Source organism: Eschrichtius robustus, chromosome 14 (assembly GCF_028021215.1).
Source record: "Eschrichtius robustus isolate mEscRob2 chromosome 14, mEscRob2.pri, whole genome shotgun sequence".
NCBI classification, from domain to species: domain Eukaryota; kingdom Metazoa; phylum Chordata; class Mammalia; order Artiodactyla; family Eschrichtiidae; genus Eschrichtius; species Eschrichtius robustus.
In genome coordinates, this window is record NC_090837.1 from 77,501,865 (window position 1) to 77,526,951 (window position 25,087).

A 25,087-nucleotide genomic window follows, 5' to 3' on the forward strand; every position below is an offset into this window, starting at 1 on the left:
AAGGGGAAGACACTGTTGGCTGCCTACCAACCACTGTCTGACCTGTCTTCCTTGTCCTCAAAGTCTTGTCTGGACCAGATAACAATGCACTCAGCAAACAGTGGCCCCCCTGGGCTATAGCCGATGCACTATGATTGATTTAAGCTAATTGTGGTTACCTTGTTTTCCTCTTCCTGTGATTGATTTAGCTGCAGGCACATGACATTATTCTGGCCCTAGAGACCTAAGGAGAAATTCACTGGAGACTCCTGGGAAAGATTTTCCTACCTAGTTTTATCTTTTTAAGGAAGGGGATTATCAATGGAGGAGAAGAGGTTTTCTCTCTCAGAATCTGTTGTATGAGAAGGTGATACCTGGGTCTGAGACTGTCATTTTGTGACTGTATTAGTTTCCTATAGCTGCTGTAACAAATTACCACAAACTTGGAGGCTTACAGCAACAGAAATTGATTCTCTCACAATTAAGGAGACCAGAAGTCCAAAATCAGTATCACTGGACTAAAGTCAAGCCCCTGGAGGCTCCAGGGGAGAATTCTTGCCTCTTCCAGGTTCTGGTGGCCGTCAGCATTTCCGAGCTAACGGCTCTATCACTCCAAGTTCCACGGTCGTTATCTGAAAATCTTTCTCTGCTCCGTCTTCACATCTTCTTCTCTTCTATGTGTTGCCAAATCTCCCTTTGCCTCCCTCTTATAAGGGTACATGTGAGTCCATATAGGGTCCACCTGGATAGTCCAGGATAATCTCCCCATGTCAAGATAGTTAACTGAGTCATATCTATAAAGACCATCTTGTACTATATAGAGTAATAGTCCCAGGTTTCAAGGATTAGGATGTGAATTTTTTGGGGGAGGGGGCATTTTTCAGTTTGCTGCAGTGACTAGGAGGATAGAGCCAAAAAAAAAAAAAACAAAATCACTTAGAAGCCTCTCTGGAAACCTAATGCCGCTGAGTTTTTGAGTTAAGCAGCCTTGGATATAGCTACCACTGGACTTCAGGGGCCACACGGTTGAGGAACCATCCAACATCAAAGATGACCCCAAGGGTCTTGGGGACATCCAGGTTATCTGTACAGCCCTGGGCATCATCCAGGGGCAGGTGCACACCTCAGTGAGCTCAGCCTCCTCTGCCAGGCACCCCACCCTATCCCCCCATGCTGCCATCCTGGGCGTGTGTCACCTCTGTGGAGAACATATTCTGGCTGGAGCAGTCAGTCCCACGCCAGACTTGGATGTGGCTACCCGGTTGTTGATCAGATCAAAGGGGGCCAGGTGGTAGCCGCGCTCCTCCCACGCCTCCGTGATGGCCCTTTTTCTCCAGCGAGAGCCCGGGCTGGTCCACGAGCCTCACAGCTTGGATGTCACCTGGGCCGGGCAATGCCGTCCGCAGCTCCAGAGCCTGTCAGGGTCCTCGCCTGCTTAGCAGCTGGCCAGACCCGCTTTACCAATACCACGCTCCTCTGAGGAGAGTTGGACACGAGAGTGGTCATGCTGTCATGTTTTGATGAAGTCCCATGGCCTCAGGGTGTCACTTGGGCCGCAGTGCAATGTGAGAAGCCACAGGTAGGGGCTGCACGGTATGGGGTGCAGCACGGCCTGGGGCGGACATGGGCAGGATCTGCCCTGGACTCCAGCCCCTCGCAGCCTTCTTTTTATATACGATAATTTACTCTCATTTTTAAAGCCATGGTTTATGAGATATCTTGCTACTTGAACTTGAAAATACTTGGCTTGGGGGAAAAAAAAAACATTTGAGATAACTTCTTGGCAATTTCTTAAAATATCCAGGGGAGAGCAAGGGGAGGAAGTTACATTTTTGAAGCTGGTTGATTTTTTTAGCATATAAACTGTTAAGAGTTGAGCAGAGTTTCTCAAAGCTGGCACTGTTGATATCTTTAACCAGATGATTCTTTGTTGTGAGGGGCCGTCCTGTGTGTTGTAAGATGTTTATCAACATCCCTAGCCAGTAACATCTCTTTCCCCAGTTGGGACAACCAAAAATGTCTCCAGACCTTCCCAAATGTCTTGTGGAAGGAGCAGAGAGGGGCAGGATTCTTCCCGGTTGAGAACCACCAGGGTAATGCGATAATATTGGAGATTCTTAACTGAAATATGTATATATTTTGTAATAAGAGATGCCTGACATCAAAACTTTGAGATAACATTTGGAGAATACAACTTCTTGTTGAGGGACTAAAGTCGACTTACGTGGAAAACGTGCCTGAGGTATGAATGCCACAAGATTACTTGTGGTAATATGGGTATAAGTTAGTTGATTGTGTTTAGGTATACACAACTAAAACTAATTACATTTGGTTGTATAGAACATATTCATTCAGTGTGTTTTCACCCGAGCTGTTGTTATGCCTCATGCATCCCTGGAAGATGGGAAAACTATCCGAGGACTATTGTGTGTTTTGTTTTGTTTTTTTAACATCTTTATTGGAGTATAATTGCTTTACAATGGTGTGTTAGTTCCTGCTTTATAACAAAGTGAATCAGTTATACATATACATATAACCCCATATCTCTTCCCTCTTGCGTTTCCCTCCCTCCCACCCTCCCTATCACACCTCTCTAGGAGGTCACAAAGCACCGAGCTGATCTCCCTGTGCTATGCGGCTGCTTCCCACTAGCTATCTATTTTACATTTGGTAGTGTATATATGTCCATGCCACTCTCTCACTTTGTCCCAGCTTACCCTTACCCCTCCCCATATCCTCAAGTCCATTCTCTAGTAGGTCTGCATATTTATTCATGTCTTGCCCCTAGGTTCTTCATATCCATTTTTATTTATTTATTTATTTAGATTCCATATATATGTGTTAGCATACGGTATTTGTTTTTCTCTTTCTGGCTTACTTCACTCTGTATGACAGACTGTAGATCCATCCACCTCACTACAAATAACTCAATTTCGCTTCTTTCTATGGCTGAATAATATTCCATTGTATATATGTGCCACGTCTTCTTTATCCTTTCATCTGTCGATGGACACTTCGGTTGTTTCCATGTCCTGGCTATTGTAAATAGTACTGCAATGAACATTGTGGTACATGACTCTTTTTGAATAATAGTTTTCTCAGGGTATATGCCCAGGAGTGGGATTGCTGGGTTGTATGGTAGTCCTACTTTTAGTTTTTTAAGGAACCTGCATACTGTTCTCCATAGTGGCTGTATCCATTTACATTCCCACCCACAGTGCAAGAGGGTTCCCTTTTCTCCACAACTTCTCCAGCATTTATTGTTTGTAGATTTTTTGATGATGGGCATTCTGACTGCTGTGAGATGATATCTCATTGCAGTTTTGATTTGCATTTCTCTAATGATTAGTGATGTTGAGCATCCTTTCATATGTTTGTTGGCAATCTGTATATCTTCTTCGGAGAAATGTCGGTTTAGGTCTTCTGCCCATTTTTGGATTGGGTTGTTTGTTTTTTTGATATTGAGCTGCATGAGCTGCTTGTAAATTCTGGAGATTAATCCTTTGTCAGTTGCTTCATTTGCAAATATTTCCTCCCATTCTGAGGGTTATCTTTTCGTCTTGTTTATGATTTCCTTTGCTGTGCAAAAGCTTTTAAGTTTCATTAGGTCCCATTTGTTTATTTTTGTTTTTACTTCCATTTCTCTAGGAGGTGGGTCAAAAAGGATCTTGCTGTGATTTATGTCATAGAGTGTTCTGCCTATGTTTTCCTCTAAGAGTTTGATAGTGTCTGGCCTTACACTTAGGTCTTTAATCCATTTTGAGTTTATTTTTGTGTATGGTGTTAGGGAGTGTTCTCATTTCATTCTTTTACATGTAGCTGTCCAGTTTTCCTAGCACCACTTATTGAAGAGGCTGCCTTTTCTCCGCTGTATATTCTTGTCTCCTTTATCAAAGATAAGGTGACCATATGTGCGTGGGTTTATCTCTGGGCTTTCTATCCTGTTCCATTCATCTATATTTCTGTTTTTGTGCCAGTACCATACTGTCTTGATTACTGTAGCTTTGTAGTATAGTCTGAAGTCAGGGAGCCTGATTCCTCCAGCTCCGTTTTTCTTTCTCAAGATTGCTTTGGCTCTTTGGGGTCTTTTGTGTTTCCACACAAACTCTGAAATTTTTTGTTCTAGTTCTGTGAAAAATGCCATTGGTAGTTTGATAGGGATTGCATTGAATCTGTAGATTGCTTTGGGTAGTATAGTCATTTTCACGATGTTGATTCTTCCAATCCAAGAACATGGTATATCTCTCCATCTATTTGTATCATCTTTAATTTCTTTCATCAGTGTCTTATAATTTTCTGCATACATGTCTTTTGTCTCCTTAGGTAGATTTATTCCTAGATATTTTATTCTTTTTGTTGCAGTTGTAAATGGGAGTGTTTTCTTAATTTCACTTTCCGATTTTTCATCATTAGTGTATAGGAATGCAAGAGATTTCTGTGCATTAATTTTGAATGCTGCAACTTTACCAAATTCATTGATTAGCTCTAGTAGTTTTCTGGTAGCATCTTTAGGTTTCTGAATGTAGAGTATCATGTCATCTGCAAACAGTGACAGCTTTACTTCTTCTTTTCTGATTTGGTTTCCTTTTATTTCTTTTTCTTCTCTGATTGTTGTTGCTAAAGCTTCCAAAACTATGTTGAATAATAGTGGTGAGAGTGGGCAACCTTGTCTTGCTCCTGATCTTAGTAGAAATGGTTTCAGTTTTTCACCATTGAGGACGATGTTGGCTGTGGGTTTGTCATATATGGCCTTTATTATGTTGAGGAAAGTTCCCTCTATGCCTACTTTCTGGAGGGTTTTTTTCATAAATGGGTGTTGGATTTTGTCGCAAGCTTTCTCTGCTTCTATTGAGATGATCATATGGTTTTTCTCCTTCAATTTGTTGGATATGGTGTATCACATTGATTGATTTGCATATATTGAAGAATTCTTGCATTCCTAGGATAAACCTCACTTGATCATGGTGTATGATCCTTTTAATGTGCTGTTGGATTCTGTTTGCTAGTATTTTGTTGAGGATTTTTATATTATGTTCATCAGTGATATTGGCCTGTAGTTTTTTTCTTTGTGACATCTTTGTCTGGTTTTGGTATCAGGGTGATGGTGGCCTCATAGAATGAGTTTGGGAGTGTTCTTCCCTCTGCTATATTGGGGAAGAGTTTGAGAAGGATAGGTGTTAGCTTTTCTCTAAATGTTTGAGAGAATTCATCTCTGAAGTCATCTGGTCCTGGGCTTTTGTTTGTTGGAAGATTTTTAATCACAGTTTCAATTTCAGTGCTTGTGATTGGTCTGTTCATATTTTCTATTTCTTCCTGCTTCAGTCTGGGAAGGCTGTGCATTTCTAAGAATTTGTCCATTTCTTCCAGGTTGTCCATTTTATTGCCATATAGTTGCTTGTAGTAATCTCTCATGATCCTTTGTATTTCTGCAGTGTCAGTTGTTAACTTCTCCTTTCTCTTTTCTAATTCTGTTGATTTGAGTCTTCTCCATTTTTTTCTGGATGACTCTGGCTAATGGTTTATCAATTTTGTTTATCTTCTCAAAGAACCAGCTTTTAGTTTTATTGATCTTTGCTATCACTTCCTTCATTTCTTTTTCATTTATTTCTGATCTGTTCTTTATGATTTCTTTCCTTCTGCAACTTTGGGGTTTTTTTGTTCTTCTTTCTCTAATTGCTTTAGGTGTAAGGTTAGGTTGTTTATTTGAGATGTTTCTTGTTTCTCAAGGTAGGATTGCATTGCTATAAACTTCCCTCTTACAACTGCTTTTGCTGCATCCCATAGGTTTTGGGTCATGATGATTTCATTTTCATTTGTTTCTAGGTATTTTTTGATTTCCTCAGTGATATCCTGGTTATTTAGCAGTGAATTGTTTAGCCTCCATGCGTTTGTATTTTTTACAGATTTTTTTCCTGTAATTGATATCTAGTCTCATAGCGTGGTGGTCGGAAAAGATACTTGATGCAATTTCAATTTTCTTTAATTTACCAAGGCTTAATTTGTGACCCAAGATGTGATCTATCCTGGAGAATGTTCCATGAGTACTTCATGAGAAAGTGTCTTCTGTTGTTTTTGTATGGAATGTCATATAAATATCAATTACGTCTATCTTGTTTAATGTATCATTTAAAGCTTGTGTTTCCTTATTTATTTTCATTTTGGATGATCTGTCCATTGGTGAAAGTCAGCTGTTAAAGTCTCCTACTATGATTGTGTTACTGTTGATTTCCCCTTTTATGGCTGTTAGTATTTGCCTTATGTATTGAGGTGCTCCTATGTGGGGTGCATAAATATTTACAATTGTTATATCTTCTTCTTGGATGGATCCCTGGATCATTATGTAGTGTCCTTCGTTGTCTCTTATAATAGTCTTTGTTTTAAAGTCTATTTTGTCTGATATGAGAATTTCTACTCCAGCTTTCTTTTGATTTCCATTTGCCTAGAATATCTTTTTCCATCCCCTCACTTTCAGTCTGTATGTATCCCTAGGTCTGAAGTGGGTCCCTTGTAGACAGCATATATACTGGTGTTTTTGTATCCATTCAGCCAGTCTGTTTCTTTTAGTTGGAGCATTTAATCCATTTACATTTAAGGTAATTATTGATATGTATGTTCTTATTACCATTTTCTTAATTGTTTTGGGTTTGTTATTATAGGTCTTTTCCTTCTCTTGTGTTTCCTGCCTAGAGAAGTTCCATTAGCATTTGTTGTAAAGCTGGTTTGGTGGTGCTAAATTCTCTTAGCTTTTGCTTGTCATAAAGGTTTTAATTTATCCTTCGAATCTGAGTGAGATCCTTGTGGGGTAGAGTAATCTTGGTTGTAGGTTTTTCCCCTTCATCACTTTAAATATGTCCTGCCACTCCCTTCTGGCTTACAGAGTTTCTGCTGAAAGATCAGCCATTAACCTTATGGGGATTCCCTTGTATGTTATTTGTTGTTTTTCCCTTGCTGCTTTTAATATTTTTTCTTTGTATTTAATTTTTGATAGTTTGATTAATATGTGTCTTGGCATGTTTCTCCTTGGATTTATCCTGTATGGGACTCTCTGTGCTTCCTGGACTTGATTAACTATTTCCGTTCCCTATTAGGGAAGTTTTCAACTATAATCTCTTCAACTATTTTTCTCAGTCCCTTTCTTTTTCTCTTCTTCTTCTGGGACATCTATAATTCGAATATTGGTGCATTTAATGTTGTCCCAGAGGTCTCTGAGACTGTCCTCAGTTCTTTTCATTCTTTTTTCTTTATTCTGCTCTGCAGTAGTTATTTTCGCTATTTTATCTTCCAGGTCACGTATCCGTTCTTCTGCCTCAGTTAGTCTGCTATTGATCCCTTCCAGAGAATTTTTAATTTCATTTATTGTGTTTTTCATCACTGTTTGTTTGCTCTTTAGTTCTTCTAGGTCCTTGTTAAACGTTTCTTGTATTTTCTCCATTCTATTTCCAAGATTTTGGATCATCTTTACTATCAATATTCTGAATTCTTTTTCAGGTAGCCTGCCTATTTCCTCTTCATTTGTTAGGTCTGGTGGGTTTTTGCCTTGCTCCTTCATCTGCTGTGTGTTTCTCTGTCTTCTAATTTTGCTTAACTTACTGTGCTTGGGGTCTCCTTTTCAGAGGCTGCAGGTTCGCATTTCCCATTGTTTTTGGTGTCTGCGCCCAGTGGCTAAGGTTGGTTCAGTGCGTTGTGTAGGCTTCCTGGTGGAGGGGACTAATGCCTGTGTTCTGGTGGATGAGGATGGATCTTGTCTTTCTGGTGGGCAGGTCCACGTCTGGTGGTGTGTTTTCGGGTGTATGTGACCTTATTATGATTTTAGGCAGCCACTCTGCTAATGGGTGAGGTTGTGTTCCTGTCTTGCTAGTTGTTTGGCATAGGGTGTCCTGCACTGTAGCTTGCTGGTCGTTGAGTGGAGCTGGGTCTTGGCGTTGAGATGGAGATCTCTGGGAGATTTTTGCCATTTGATATTACGTGGAGCTGGGAGGTCTCTTGTGGACCAATGTCCTGAACTTGGCTCTCCCACCTCAGAGGCACAGCCCTGACACCTGGCTGGAGCACCAAGAGCCTGTCATCCACATGGCTCAGAATAAAAGGGAGAAAAGAAAGAAAGAAAGAAAGAAGATAAAATAAAATAAAAAGTTATTAAAATAAAAAATAATTATTAAAAAAAATTTTTTTAAGTAATAAAAAAAAAAAGAAAGAAGAAAGAAGAGAGCAACCAAACCAAAAAACAAATCCACGAATGATAACAAGCACTAAAACTATCCTAAAAAAATAAACAAAAACGGACAGACAGAACCCTAGGACAAATGGTAAAAGCAAAGCTATACAGACAAAATCACACTCAGAGCATACACGTACACACTCACAAAAAGAGAAAAAGGGAAAAAAAAAAATATATATATATATATATCGTTGCTCCCAAAGTCCACCTCCTCAATTTGGTGTGATTCATTGTCTATTCAGGTATTCCACAGATGCAGGGTACATCAAGTTGATTGTGGAGCTTTAATCCACTTCTGCTGAGGCTGCTGGGAGAAATTTCCCTTTCTCTACTTTGTTCCCACAGCTCCTGGGGTTCAGCTTTCGATTTGGATCCACCTCTGTGTGTAGGTCGCCTGAGGGTGTCTGTTCTTCGCTCAGACAGGACAGGGTTAAAGGAGCAGCTGCTTCGGGGGCTCTGGCTCACTTAGGCCGGGGGGAAGGAGGGGTACGGACGCAGGGCGAGCCTGCGGCGGCAGAAGCCAGCGTGATGTTGCAGCAGCCTGAGGCGCACCATGTGTTCTCCCGGGGAAGTTGTCCCTGGATCACAGGACCCTGGCGGTGGCGGGCTGCACAGGCTTCCGGGAGGGGCGGTGTGGAGAGTGACCTGTGCTCGCACACATGCTCCTTGGTGGCGGCAGCAGCAGCCTTAGCGTCTCATGCCTGTCTCTGCAGTCTGCTCTGTTAGCCACGGCTCGCGCCTGTCTCTGGAGCTCCTTTAAGTGGCGCTCTTAAGCCGGTCTCCTTGCGCACCAGGAAACAAAGAGGCAAGAAAGAGTCTCTTGCCTCTTCGGCAGCTCCAGACATTTTCCCGGACTCCCTCCCAGCTAGCTGTGGCACACTAGCCCCCTTCAGGCTGTGTTCACGCCGCCAACCTCAGTCCTCTCCCTGGGATCCGACCTCCGAAGCCCGCGCCTCAGCTCCCAGACCCCGCCCGCCCCGGTGGGTGAGCAGACGAGCCTCTCGGGCTGGTGAGTGCTGGTCAGCAGCGATCCTCTGTGTGGGAATCTCTCTGCTTTGCCCTCCGCACCCCTGTTGCTGCGCTCTCCTCCGTGGCTCTGAAGATCCCCCCTCCGCCACCCGCAGTCTCCGCCCAGGAAGGGGCTTCCTAGTGTGTGGAAACCTTTCCTCCTTCACAGCTCCCTCCCACTGGTGCAGGTCCTGTCCCTATTCTTTTGTCTCTGTTTTTTCTTTGTTCTTTTGCCCTACCCAGGTACGTGTGGAGTTTCTTGCCTTTTGGGAGGTCTGAGGTCTTCTGCCTGCGTTCAGTAGGTGTTCTTTAGGAGTTGTTCCACATGTAGATGTATTTCTGATGTATTTGTGGGGAGGAAGGTGATCTCCATGTCTTACTCTTCTGCCATCTTGAAGCTCTTCTATTGTGTTTTTATGACACTTGTTTTTTAGACTTTATTCCATAGCCTTGCCAACTCCTCTGGCCAGGATGATAAAGATTCTTCTGGCTGTGGAATAATCTCCATGTCAATTTTTTACACTTCCATACTTGTTTTGCTTAGGATAACAGATGTGCAAACTGGATTTTCTGCATATATCTACCAAACTCCATTTGTAAATGTCTGTCCAGTGTCCCCATCTCTGAAATTTGTTTGTTTCCTTTGAGCTGTCCTTCTGTGTAACCGAATTCTGGGCATCCTTCAGGAGCTGGCTATGCCCGTGCTCACCGCAGTATGTTTCCTGATAACTCCAGTCAGTAATGCACTCACACTATTTACTGCTTGGCATTTGGATAACTTCTTCACGTTTGATTGGAGATTTGAGATGGATATAAATCTTAGATTTTTCTTTATTTCCTGTGTCCAAGCCTTGTTTTCTCTGCCAAAGCATCAGCTCCTTGATGGAAAGACTCCCTGTCTTTACTATAATAATCTGTAACCCTCACTCCTAAGCAACTCTGATTTAAAAAGAGTGCTGAGCACATGGAAGTTACTCCCCAGGCAAGGTACTTGTTGAATGAAGACTATCTTAGTAGGGTAGCAGCCTGGATTTTTATTTCACTCAGAAAAGACTACTTCCCATGGTGACTGTCTAGCATGACTCTCAGTCAGGAGTCTTGTTGGAAGTAAGCTGAGATGGAAGGGTTTTATTCCAACCTGGGATAGGCTCAGGTGAAAAAGTTTGACACATAAATATTACACGGCATATCAAAAAATAAGTCTCATACCTTCAAAAGGCTGAGTTTGCTGAGCCTTATGTGCTACCAAAGCAGTTGACTAGAATCATCTATGGCATGATTATTCCTGAGGCAGCATCAAGATGAGCAGCTCAGGATTTCGAGGTGTGGTTTCCTTCTCTCTCAAAAGGAGAGTCTCCTTCAAAAGTATACTCCAAAAAATTTTTAAAAAACAAGGTTTTTAATCTCATAAAAGGGCTTTGTACATTGAGAAAGGGTACCCTTCTATAAACAAAAGTGTGATTGTCCTTAAACTCAGGGGCATTGTTTTCCTGTGAACTCTCAGCAATAGTAAATGAAATTTCCATATTTCATCAACTCCGAGACACATTTGAGAAATATTTTTACATGTATGAATTAGGGTACATCTTGCAATCATAATAGGCCAGTGATATTGGGCTACAGCGGTCATTTTGTGGCATGCATGGACATCAAAACTTGCAGAATGAATGAATGTTAGGGACCTGGCAGAATATCCTAGAGATAACAGTTCTTCAATTTAAAAATCAATTTTGATGAACTGAGTCATGGCACAGAGTAGAAACGAACACGTATAATGGAGGAGGCATGAAGTGACTGTTAAGAGTCAGATGCAGAATGTGAAGTAGTGATAGAATTGGCTTATTTTTCCTCTTGCTCGATGCCCAGAGTGATGTATGGAAACTGGCTAAGTTTAAGTGAGCTTAAAAGAGCTCCTTCTATAAAATTCTGCTTTTAGATGATACAAAATCATTGGACCATGTTTTTTTATTGGCAGAATTATTTCTTAGTGATACATCCTGTAATGGTACATCTAACATGCAGTGCTTTCTTAGATTCAGTGAAATTAGCATCAAGGGGGTTTTATTGACATGAAAAAATGAGTCAAAATTCTCATACAGTAAAAAAGACACAATACCTTAAGATTTGGGCATAGAATTTAAGAACCGGGAAGGAATCCCAATTTCTAATATCCTTAGTTACTATTTAGCAAAGATGTTCATCCTCTGAATGACTCTTTCTTTTCTCCTTGCTTAAGATTCTTGTATTTTAATTACTTCTGTTAATTGGGATTCCACTGCTATCATTAATAAGAAGGGAACTAGTAATATTGGTGGGTCTTCTATGTTTAAAATGTGTAATCTTAGTACTGAAGTCTCAGCTGTCCTGCTTGCTGTGATTATAAAACAGAGCTTCCCAACCATGTGCCATGAATCAGTTCAGGTAGAAGAAAATATTCATCCCTTTAGCCATAGAGTCTGGGGTGTCCAGAACACATTGGCAGGCTGCTTCTGGCCACATAGAGCCTATATTTTCACTGCAGTGTTGTACAAACATTAACCTTTTTTAGGTACATCCTAACATGGAAAAGGTTGAGAAGCACTGCTCAGATGGACAGATTGCTAGTGGCTGCTCTGAAAGAATATGGAATAGACAAAATGAAGCATCCCTTGGTCACCGAGGCCGTGCCACTGATGGCACAGGTTATGTCCAAAAGTTTCCCAGTAAGAGTCCATACCATTACTCCACTGGTCCAGGAGTATTTGTTTCCACATTTGCAATCCCGAGGAAGTCAGATAAGAATTTATACTCCTTTTGCCACCAGAGTGGAAGGAGGAACTTTGGTACTAAGCATGAAAGTATTGAAACCAGCATCAGTTCTACAAAGGGGGTCCTCAGAATGGGGTCTTTGGACCAGCAGAATTGGCATCACTGGAAGTTTGTTAGAAAGGCAGAATCTTGGGCCCCAGTTCAGACCTCTGAATCAGCCACTCTGGGATGAGATCCCTTCTTCTATCCTTTAAGAAGCTATGCAGATGGTTTTGATGTTTGCTTAGGTTTGAGAACCACTGACCTATAGTTTCCAAAACATAAAAGATAACGGAAAAAATAGAACTCTTGGTCTCTTGCCTGAAAGTCCCTGGAATATGGGCCCTAGAATAGGAATCATATTTCTCCTGTCTTTTTGTGTGACTTTGGGCTAATTACTTAGCTTTATTGGGTCTCAATTTTTTTCCAGTGTAAAATGAAAGCATGTGATTAGATCTTTTTGTTCCTTGTCATTTTTTTCATCGCCCAGTATTTTTAAATTTCATCAAGTGCTCTGTAGCACCTTCTACAGAACCATGGAGGTGGGGGTATGAGTGGGAGTTGGCTGGTTTTCAGGACCCTTTCATGATGCTGATGAAGGGAGGAACCATCTTCTTTCCACATGGTCTGGCAGGAGTTCGCGCAAACAGGGCTTTTCCTGCTTAATGAGTAAGAAATGACTGTGAAAACGATGTGAGCCCAAGACTTCATTACCAGCTTCTGGTTTCTAATCCTGGCCCTGATATTAACTCTCACTGTGATATCAGACAAGTCTTAATAACTATTTGGATCTCAGTTCTTTTACCTGTAATACAAGAAGTCAACTAAGGAAAGAGAGCTTTATGTATCTAGAACAATGATCAGAGAGCAGATATCCAATAAATCCTCCATTTTCTTTCCTTCTCAATTCAAAAATTCCATGCTTTGGAATTCGTTAGGGTTAAAGATTGCTCTGCAGACACTGAGTCTTGATTACCACATTACTATTCAGGTTCCTAAGCTTTTCCCCCGAAGGAAACACTTGTTGACAGTAGTCAGTGTTCTTGCTGGCTTGTGTAGTTGGGTAGGCATATCCAATGAAGTCTGCTTACCCACCTGCAATCTGCTATTTATTGCAAGCTGTAGGCACTTTTGACATGGATGTGTGGATATCAGTAATATGTCTTACTTTAATTAAAATTGTTTTACCCATGAGAGATTAGAAGCAATTTCTTTTTGGCATTTACATATTATTTATTTATGATATTTTTCATAGACTCTCACAATTTTTAACATCAGTGATGTACCAGGCACTTTCCAATAGGTTATTCTATTTAATCCTTACAACAGTTGGTGAAATAGGTGTTATTGCCTCCATTTAAGATGAAGAAACTAAGACTCAGTTTGAATAACTTTGCAAAGGTCACTCAGTATGTGACAAAACCAGAATGTCAACCCAAGTGTTTTCCTTTCCAGAGTCAACGCTCTTTGTACAGAAGCAAAGTTTTCCTAAAAACTCGTTTGCTGGGTAAATGGCTTTAGTGTTTACATAAGGGTTTCTCTAGTTGAGGAAGGTGCTGAGAAGGTGTTAAAATTCAAGTTTAATCAATCAGCCAATTACTATTTATTGAATGCCTGCTGGGTGCAAGGATTGCACTTGGTGCTATGGGAAATAAACAACAACAAAGAAGATCAAACTGATCACAATGTAGTGGAAGAAGAGAAACACACACACACATAAAGTGACGCTCGACCTGTGAGGCCCCAGAGAGAGTTCCAAAGGAGAGGGAGAGGGGAAGAGTGGCAGGACACCAGGGCTACGCAGCTCCCTTGCAACTGGGCTGGTCAGGAAATGTTTTTTCTGACTTGGCATATGTATCAGGGTTTACTATGCTTCTGGCATTATCTTCATTTCTACAGCAGCCCTGTCCCCATTTTAGAGCTGGGTAAACCAAGTCCCAGAGAGATGAATTGAGCCTCACCCATACGTACAACTGGCAAGAAATAAGAATGGGAATCACACCTGGGTATTTCAGATTCCAAGTCTGATCCTCCTTCTACGACACCATTTATTAGAACTAACTCTAGAAAAGACTTGTTAACACTTATGCTTTCCCCAAAGTAGACTTGTAATCATCTAAATGCCAAGAAGTGGGGGTTTAAAGACCAGAAGATTTTATTTACTCATTCAGAGTTTCAAATAGTTGCATAAGGAATGAGCAATGTTCTGTTGAAGGAGAGGTCTTTGGTTTTTGTGGTTTCTTTAAAGCGGTTATGCCGGTGTTTGTTCAGGTATGCGCTAAGGATTCAAACATTAAAAAGAGCAGTTTAGAATCTTGTACAGCTCTTTAGAGAAAGTCCTACTCCCCAAATATTTATCCATGCATGAAATTGCCTTCTTGTTTGGGAGGGGAGGTTGCAGCCTTGGTTGATGGAGGCCGCTGAGAGCCCTGGGCAGCCTTGGGCAGTGAGGCTGGGCTGACAAGGGGTTAAACCTGACTGGGGGAGGAGGAGGCCTCCTAGGGATAAGGGTCACCGCTAAGCTCAGAGCAATACCTTCTACTTGGGGAGTCACCAGTGAGGCCAGGCCGAGGAGCAATTTTCAAACATTTCAGAAAGTTCAGGCAGTTGCTAAGAAGCCTGTCCCTGGGGTGGTGCCAGGAGCCTGGGCAGTGGCATCTGTCTAATTACTTAACTGCGGTTATAACTTTCATGGGCGTCAGCCTGCAGGGCTTTGATGGGAGGCAGCAAAACCAGACAGTTAGCAAGTGAAGCTTGCCCACTGCATGAAAAGCAAATGTCAGCACAGCCCTGAAGAGTGAAGCCACCCCAAAAGGAAGCACAGGCGCAAAATGTTGGTTCAAGGAGAAAGTATTCAAGGGGAAATTTGAAGTGCTTGTTTTTATTTTGTTTTGCTGATAAAGAACATTTTTAAACATGAAGTCCTTTTGGAAAGAATGCAGGTTTTTTCTATATTTTTATTACAGTCATCTAAAACTTATATATGCTTATAGAAAAAAAAGGAAACAGGAATAAATAGAAATTGAATTGCTGAGTTTAAAAAAAAAATTAGTATTTTGGATAAGAATGTCTAACATATTATCAAAGAGTAATCTAAGTATAAGGGGATCCTTACTGCTGATGGTACTTCTTGATAATGGAACAGAATTTACCTTCCATGGTAGGCATAGGGATGGTCCCAATTTGAAAAGTCAAAATGTATTAAAATTGTCCTTTCGAGATCAAACAAACTAAAAACTTGAAACCCTGTAATACCTACCACAAAGATATATGTGTATTTAACACTCAATAAATATTTATTGCTAAATCAATCTTTTTTTCAGAAGGCTTTTGTCAGAATCCTAATCTTCTGGATTCTCATAGTATCTCTGTGTTTAGTCTGGTGTTAATTTTATTCTAATCCACAGGGAACTGTTATACACAACTATTCAGTTACTAGAAATACTCCATCACAGTGTCCCATGCCTGCAACATTATTGTTAAGTGGATATGATATAATATGCATAATTAACAAATATGAATACTGCAAAGTGGGCCAGCTAAGAACCAGTTTTTCCTAATGAATCACTGGTAATGCAAAGTTCTCTTGGCTGTTCTCATTGTAAAATATGCATGGGTCACTACTTCCTACTTTTTGATTCCACCCTGGCTTATTAGCTTAGATATCATGAAAGTTTCCCAAACGACACCCTTAAGCTATTTTGGCATATATATATATATATATATATAGAGAGAGAGAGAGAGAGAGAGAGAGGGAGAGAGAGAGAGAGAGAGAGAGGGAGGCTGGGAATTTAGATCTCCTCTGTTTCAGTCATCTTAAGGGTGGAGATATTAAAACCCATAAGAAGGCAAGCAACTAAAAATAATTCAAGTAATTAAATTTTAGATCCAGAAAAAAACTAGTTATTATCAAAACCAGCCAAGCCTCTTCCTAGTGGATGTGGAATCTGAGGCCAGAGAAGGTTAGCGACTTGTTCAAGCTCACCCAGCTAGTGGCAGACCTGTGATGACCACACAGGACTCCTCAAGGTTATCAGATCAGTGCTTTACCCACCACGCAGCATTTCCCAGCAGTTTTTCTGACCCTTGACTTGTGTTGCACGTGCCTTGGTAGCCGTGCTGTTTTCCCTTGGAGACAAAGGGATGGTTGATCAAGTCCCCTTCTGGCACAGGGGGCTGAGGCCAGCTGGAAAATTTCTGCAAAGCCTGTCATTTTCCTCACCAGTAAATAAGCAGTGCCCACACTTGCAAGCAAGTACCACAGGGTTACAAAAGAAAGAGAACCAACAGTAAACTTTAATCACCTTAGAGATATTTAGATGACTTCCAGGTTTTAGTTAACTTGAGTGTTACGTTAGCATTCTTACAGCCACCAGGCAAAGGTGTGACTCTGACCTGTTAGCAGAGGTCCTCTTGGCCCTGTGCTGTGGTTCTCTGAGTAAGGACCTTTGGTCTCTTCTTATTGGATCGTTCTTCTACCTTCTCCCAGTTGGAGTAATTTCTATCTCCACTTGGATATGAACAGCACTTTCTTATCATATGTTCTCCTCTTTTCCTCAGTGCTTCTGTGTTTTCTTGAATCAAAAAAATCAAGAGGGAAAAAAAATCTGCCAACATTCAGTGAAATGATGAAGAAGGCTTTTAGCAGAGCCCTTCTCCTTTGTTCACAATTACTTCCATTTCCTTATTCTACATTCACTACCTAATCTATTCAGTATAGCTTGTGCCCTTTATGATAGGTGGTCTCCCGTAGTCTCCACTTCCCCTTGTACATTAGCACCAAGACTTTCTTTAACCCAGTCTTTTTATCTGGACTCCAGACCATATCCGCCTGCCTACCAGAAACTTTCATCGAATGCACCTCACACTCAGAGCCTCCAACATGAATTTCTCAATCCCTCATTCCCTTTTATTCCTCTAGAATCTATGAAGTTACTCAAGCCATACACATAAGCTTTCATCATCTCTCTTTCACTATCGCCTCCTAACTCTACTTCCCAAGTAATGCTGCAAAAATCCCTTCCTTTCTCTTCCTGTTGCAACAACCTTTGTTTATCTTTTCTTTTCTGGAGTCATGTAACTGCCCTCCTTGCTTCTGGTGTTGCCCCCTGAAGGCCAGCATCCATCCTGTTTGAAGTGTCATCTTTCCTAAAACACAAACCTTTTTCTGCCATCCCCATGTTTAGAAGCCTTTGATGGCCATCATTGTTTTTTCAGAGTAAGTCAAAATTCCTCTCTCTGATGTGTCTCAGTTTGTTTTGTAGCTGATAGAATAGGTAAATTCTCAACATTGTTTCCAAATTCAGGGCTTTATTAACAGACATTTGATCAGAGGGATGATCTGAGTCCAGGAACATAAGGCCTCCACCCCAGTTTTTTCCTGTCCCTCCTGGTAGAGAAATGTGCTAGTCAGGGTTAGAGTTTTTAACCCTGCATACAGGGATAGGATGCCATGCGGATGACTTGAGTTGAGGCTCTTTTGTGTCTGCCTCTGTTGTAACTTGTATGATGAAGTTAATTCTCAATAAATAGTTTTGTTTCTTGGTAGTCTAATTGACTTTCATTTTAATAGTTGGGCTCATCAGACATCAACCCTTTCATTTTAGGCAACGTCAAACCATCCGTATATAATGTGCTTTTAATAATGAAAGCATTTGAATCTTACCTAAAATAAGCAATTCTCCTACTAGTAAACTTTTTAGAATAGTACTAATACATAATTTATTTTATTGGCCTTCCAGAAATTTCTCCCAGGGCAGTATGCACTGGGAACCAGATCAAAGGGACGTTTTCTATCTGTTACCAGCTTCTCTGTCACTCTGTCCCTTTATTTTTTTAAAGTCAGGTTTATTGTGGTATAATTTATATGCAGTAAAATTCACCCTTTAGTTGCATAGTTCCATGTGTTTTGAAGGATGTGTACATTTGTGTAACTACTCACCATAATCAAGGTAGAGAACATTCCCATTACTCAGAAAAGTTCCCCCATGCCTCTTTGTAGTCAATCCCCTCCCCACACCTCGAGGCCCTGGCAACCCCTGATCTTTTTGTCTGCTCTTATACTGCCTTTTCTATAACATCACATAAATGGGATAATTCAGCGGGTAGTCTTTTGACTTCGGCTACTGTCATTTGGTGTGATGCATTTTAGAGCTGCCCACGTCATGCACACGTTACTTTATTCCTTTTTCTTGCTGAGTAGTATATTTCTCTATTTGCATTTCACACTTCATGAGTACATGTGTGCATATGCCACAGTGTGCTGATCTGTTCTCTAGCTGATGGACGCATGGTGTGGTGGATAGACTCTGAGGTGGTCCCCACGGTCCCTGCCTCCTGTGTTCATGCCTTTGATTAATCTCCTCCCCATAAGTGCAGGTGGGACCCGTGACTTCTTTTTAACCAATAGAATATGGCAAAGGTAGTGCAATGTCACTGTACTGATTATGTTACCTTACATAAGATTGTCTTAGAAAACTCACTTTAGAAAGTCTCTTTGCTGGCTTGAGAAAGTAAGCAGTCATACTAAGTAAGGAAGTCCACATGACAAAGAGCTGAGGGTGGCCTCTAGGAGCTACAGACAGCCTCCAGCTAACAGGCAGCAAAAAGCTGGGGTGCAACAGTGTAAGTGAGCATGGAAGCAAATTTTTCCCCAGTCAAGCCTTGAAGTGAGATTGCAGCCTTGCAAGAACCTAAGCAGCTAAGCCATACATGGACTCCAGACCCGGAGAAACTGAGATAACAGATGTGCATTTTTAAAAGCCATTAAATTTGTGTCAACTTGTCATATTTGTTGTAACAGCAATAGAAAACTAATATGGGCTGGTTGTTTCCAGTTTTTGGTGATTACAAATAAAGTGTGGGTATTGACCTATATTTTTATTTCTTCTGGATAAATATCTAAGAGTGGGATTGCTGAGTCATATGGTTAGTTTAACTTTTTAAGTAACTGACAAACTGTGTTCCAAAGTGGCTGTGCTATTTTACATCCCCACCAGCAGTGTATGAAGTTCTAGTTGCTCCATATCCACATCAGCAGTTGGAATTATCTGATATTTAAACTTTTAGCCATTCTAATAGGTAAATAATGGTATTTCATTGTGATTTTAATTTGCATTTCTCTAGAGCATTTGCAATGCTCTAATATTGAGCATTTTTATGTCGTTATTTTTCTATCCATCATCTCTTCTTTGAAGTATCTATTCAAATTGTTTACCCATTTTAAAAAATAGTAAGTTTTGTCATTGAGTTGTGAGAGTTCTTTATGTATATTGGATATAATCTTTTAACAGATATGTGTTTTACAAATATTGTCTCCCAGTCTGTAGGTTGACTTTTCATTTTCCTAACAGCGTCTCTCAAATATCAGTAATTTTTAGCTTTGATGAAATCAAACTTAATATTTTTGTTTTATGGATAATGCTTTTGATGTTATATCTAGGAAGTCTTTGCCCAATCCAAGGGTACAAATACTTTCTTCTATATTTTAGTCTAGCAGTTTTATAGTTTTAGGTTTACTTTTAGATCTCTGATCCATTTTGAGTTAACATTTGTACAAGGTACAATGCATGTGTCAAGTTTTCCTTTTTGTCTACAAATTTCAATTATTTCAGTAAAATTCATTGAAGAGACTACGCCTTTGCAAAAATCAGCTTCACACACACACACAGTTCTATTTCTAGACTCTTTATCCTGTTCCATGCATTTGGGTATTTGACCTTTCACCAATATTACACTCTCTTGATTATGGTAGTTTGAAAAAAGTCTTCATAATCAGGCAGTTGATGTTTTTCAACTTTCCTTTTTTTTTTTTGGAAATAGTTTTGGCTATTCTAGTTCTTCTTCATATAAATTTTGGAATCTGTCAATTTCTACAACTCTGCCTACTAGAATTTTGATTGATATTGCTTTTAATGTAGAGACCAATTTGAGAAGAATTCTCATGTTAACAACAGTAGGTATTCTAATTTATGAACATGGTATTTAGATCTTCTTTGATTTCTCTCAACAATGTTTTGGAGTTTTCAGAATACAAACATTACACATATTTCTATTACATTTATCCCTAAGAATTGCATATTTTTTATGCTTTAGTAAATGGTATGGTATTCTTAAATTTTCAATTTCTAATTAGTTATTGCCAACAGATAGAAATACAATTGAATTTTATGTACTGAAATCCTGCAACTTTGCAAATTCAGTTTTATAGTTTTTAGCAGATTTCTTGCGATTTTTCCGTATTGATAATTGTGTTATCTATTAATAGAGATGGTTTTATTTCTTTTCTAATATGTATGTTTTTAATTTCTTTTTCTTACCTCTTATTGCACTGACTGCAACCTCCAATGTGATGCTGAATAGGAGTGGAAGGAAGACATCCTTGCTTTGTTTCCCATTTCAGGGGAAAAGCATTCAGGCTTTCACTATTAAATATGATGTTAGCTGTAGATTTTTTGTATATTACTTGTATAAAGTTGATTGTTTCCTTTAATCCCTAGTTAGAGATTTTTTTTTTTAATCATGAATGTTTATTGAATTTTGTCAGAACATTTGTCTCTGATCATTTGATCATTTGAAATGATCACATGGTTTTCTTCTTTAGTGTGATAATATGATGAATTACATTTACTGATTTTTTTTTTAAAAGAATCTTGAATCAGTCTTACATTACCAGGATAAAACCCACTTGGTCATGATGTGTTATCCTTGATGTTCCCAGCTTTAATTTAGTAATACTTGCTTGAGGTCAACTCCTCTTCAATTTTGTCTTCCACTGTGCAATCCATCCTCTGGTCTTTCTGCAGTGCTTTTAGTTTCCTAACCTGGACTTACTGCCTCACATCTTGTCAGACAAATTTTGGGGTGTTTTCTTAGCCCACCAAATGCCCAACTCATTAAGAATTGTATCCTCATTTCTCCCAAGAGGGTTAAGGCCTTGACAGCCATGTTTGTACTATATGACCCTGGCTATAGCTGATTGGACCAACAGTAGGCACCTGACCTAAGTTGGACCAGTCATTTCCTCTTTCCCAGGAACTTGGACCTGAGATTCAAAGATACCAGCTGGTTTGAGCTGATTGCTAGAAGTGAGAACATGTCAAGTCAGGAGCAAACTACCATTTTGGGATAGCCAAGTTCAGCCAATGCAAGAATAATAGAGAAAATAGTTTGGTTTAGACAGAGACAGGAGACTATTGAAGTTCTTCTTTTCTTTGGGTTTCATGATTCAATCCTATATTCCTCCTTCCCCATATATTTCCTTTATTTCTCAAGCTACTTTTGAATCAGGTTTTCTACTTGGAAACAAAACTGCCTCGGCCAAATTATACTTCAATGACTTTGCACGCTCTGTTCCTACAGCTTAGAATGCCATACTCTAACTGGTTTGCTCCTGATTCTTCTAGAGATCTAGGCATCTTATGCTTGGGTTAAACTTATCCTGACTCTCCTCTCAGGTAGAGGCAGTGTTTCATTATGATACCTATTATTTACCCCTTCTATCACACTTATTAAACATTATTATAATACTTGAGCTAGATTCTGAGCTCCAGGAATTTGGTCTTTAAAAGTATTTTGTATCTCCTGGGACTAGTGTTCGGCCCATACTTATATCCTGGTAAATGCTTGGAATTAATAAATTTATCCAACGAGTTAATTCAAACACTCTGCTTTTGTAACCACTTCAAGGGCCTTTTATCCCTCACCTTCAGAAGCAAGGGTTAGAGAGGTAACACTTCCAACTTTTCTTTGTCTCTGTCTTCCATAGCAGTGGTTCTCAAAAGTGGTTGTATATTAGAATCATCCAGTGGAGCTTTTAGAAAATCTTGATACTTAGGCTGCTCCCTACACCGATTAAAGCAAAATCTCTGGGGAAAAGACCCAGAACTAGATTTTTAAAACCGTAATCACTTGGCAGATGAGGCTTATATAATATAAGCAATGCAGTACTGATTCCTGGATCACACTCCCATAAATGCTGAAGTAATTGACCTTGGGTGTGACTGGAAGGCAGGAGTTTTCAAAGCTCCCCAGATAATTCTAATATGGAGCCAACTTTGAGACCCACAGTCCTAGCAGTGTCCTTATTCTCTGGTTCATAGAACAGTTCTTTAGGAACTGAAAATGCATGGCAGTAATGGAAAGTTACACCTTCAGTGTTGCATGGGAAGCAGGTGGGGAAATCTGCAATTTAGATCATATGGCCTCGTTTTGCAGGCCGGGGAACTTGGTACTAATTTCATTTGTCGGATGCAAGAATATCACTTACACACCTGCCCCAAGTTTTTCCCTCTCACAAACTGTATCATAACCCTGGTTATAGTTCACAAGGATCCACAGCTTGGTAAATACAAAGTAGACCACAGATGCTGAAGGCTGGTAACTTGGAAGCTGCTGACAGAAGCAGCCCATATCCTTCTTCATTGCACTGTCCTTGGTGCTGACTCTGGTAAGGAAAGCAGTGCCTCTACATCTTGTTGATTTCTCTGTTTTGACTTTAGGAATTAATGGTGTTTCTTTGCTTAACTTACAGAAATTAATGGTGTTTACACTGGTGAGGGAAAATTAATGCTATTGCATTGTTATGAAACACAAAGTAAGGATAAGAAATATTTAGGTTAGTAATCAAGAACATATCTTCTGATGAGTTTGACTTGCCCCCTTTTAGCTAGTTTTATGCATGGCTGCTTCCTAAGACTGCCCAGTGGGTTACAGCTGACAGAAAGGAACCAAAAATTATGATCACTTTACTGAGGCATGGCAAAGCTGCACACAGGTGGAATGGAACAGTGAAACAAACCCACGGTGGGATTTCTTTGTTCTCAGCATTCATTCTGGGCCTCCCTTTGTAATTTGCCTTTTGAGCATCTTAGAATCAGTTCTTTTTGTACCTAAATTTTTTCTTGTTACTCAGCTACTATGGTTTTACTGTTTGATGTCTCCCTAATTGTCATCCTTTCTGGACTCAAGCCTGATCTCTCTCAGGTACTTGATTTTGCAAAACCCAAAGCCTTCATCCTTGTTGCTGTTGGGCAAACACTTACAAAGCAATATCATAACATACTCCCTTAATAACACAGTACTCTGTTTCAGATGATTAGAATATACATTTCTTGCCTAGTCCTTTACTCCTTCTAACCAGCCCACCAAAATGATAGTCTTTATCATAGTGGAGTTCTGTTAGTCACATCTCAGTGGTTTAACCAGCCAAATGTTTACTTCATACTCATGGACCATGTTGATTGTTGGTTGACTAGGTTCTGTTCTGCTTTGTCTACTCCCAAACTCAAGGCATTAGAGCAGCCACTGTCAACAATATTGTCAGTATCTGTGGCAGAGGGGAAAATAATGTAGAAAGTTATGGACTAGCTCTGTCATCACTGGTCACATTTCACTGGCTAAAGCATGTTGTAAGATCATGCCTATTTCAAGGAGACAGAGAGGGACCTTCAAGGTGGCAGAGGAGTAAGACGTGGAGATCACCTTCCTCTCCACGAATACATCAGTAATACATCTACATGTGGAACAACTCCTACAGAACACCTACTGAACGCTGGCAGAAGTCCTCAGACTTCCCCAAAGGCAAGAAACTCCCCATGTACCTGGGTAGGGCAAAAGAAAAAACAGAGACAAAAGAATAGGGACGGGACCTGCACCAGTGGGAGGGAGCTGTGAAGGAGGAAAGGTTTCCATACACTTGGAAGCCCTTTGCGGGCGGAGACTGCAGGTGGCAGAGGGGGGGAGCTTCGGAGCCACGGAGGAGAGCGCAGCCACAGGGGTGCGGAGGGCAAAGCAGAGAGATTCCTGCACAGAGGATCGGTGCCGACCAGCACTCACCAGCCCGAGAGGCTTGTCTGCTCCCCCGCTGGGGCGGGGGGTGGCTGGGAGCTGAGGCTCGGGCTTCGGAGGTCGGATCCCAGGGAGAGGACTGGGATTGGCTGTGTGAACACAGCCTGAAGGAGGCTAGTGCACCACAGCCAGCTGGGAAAGAGTCCAGAAAAAGTCTGGAAATGCCTAAGAGGCAAAGGACCATTGTTTCAGGATGCATGAGGAGAAGGGATTCAGAGCACCACCTAAACAAGCTCCAGAGATGGGCACAAGCTGCGGCTATCAGCGCAGACACTAGAGATGGGCATAAAATACTAAGGCTGCTACTGCAGCCACCAAGAAACCTGTGTGCAAGCACAGGTCACTATCCACACCTCCCCTCCCGGGAACCTGTGCAGCCCACCACTGCCAGGGTCCCACGATCCAGGAACAACTTCCCCGAGAGAACACACGGCAAGCCTCAGGCTGGTGCAATGTCACGTTGGCCACTGCCGCCGCAGGCTCGTCCCGCATTCTATACCCCTCCTTCCCCCTGGCTTGAGTGAGCCACAGTCGCCTAATCAGCTGCTACTTTAACCCCATCCTGTCTGGGCAAAGAACAGACGCCGTCAGGCAATCTACACGCAGAGGCGGGGCCAAATACAAAACTGAACACCAGGAGCTGTGCGAACAGAGAAGAGAAAGGGAAATTTCTCCCAGCAGCCTCAGGAGCAGTGGATTAAATCTCCACAATCAACTTGATGTAGTCTGCATCTGTGGAATACCTGAATAGACAACGAATAATCCCAATATTGAGGCAGTGCACTTTGGGAGCAACTGTAGACTTGGGGTTTGCTTTCTGCATCTAATTTGTTTCTGGTTTTATGTTTATTTTAGTTTAGTACTTAGACCTTATTATCATTGGTAGATTTGTTTATTGATTTGGTTGCTCTCTTCCTTTTTTTTTTAATATATATATATTTTTTCCTTTTTCTCTTTTGTGAGTGTGTATGTGTATGCTTCTTTGTGTGATTTTGTCTCTATAGCTTTGCTTTTACCATTTGACCTAAGGTTCTGTCTGTCCCTTTTTGTTTTTATTTAGTATAGTTTTTAGCGCTTGTTATCATTGGTGGATTTGTTTTTTGGTTTGGTTGCTCTCCTCTTTCTTTTCTTTTTATTACTTTATAACTTTTTTATTTTTAATATTTTTTTATCTTTTATTTTAATAACTTTATTTTATTTTATTTTAGTTTCTTTCTTTCTTTCTTTCTATCCCTATTCTTCTGAGCT

At 40.6% G+C, this 25,087-nt stretch overlaps 1 pseudogene; it reads right to left on the bottom strand.

Annotated features, from left to right (window-relative positions):
* Positions 1–977: 977 nt before the first annotated feature.
* Positions 978–24,331, bottom strand: LOC137776216 (uridine diphosphate glucose pyrophosphatase NUDT14 pseudogene; annotated as a pseudogene).
* Between the last annotated feature and the right edge of the window lie 756 nt (positions 24,332–25,087).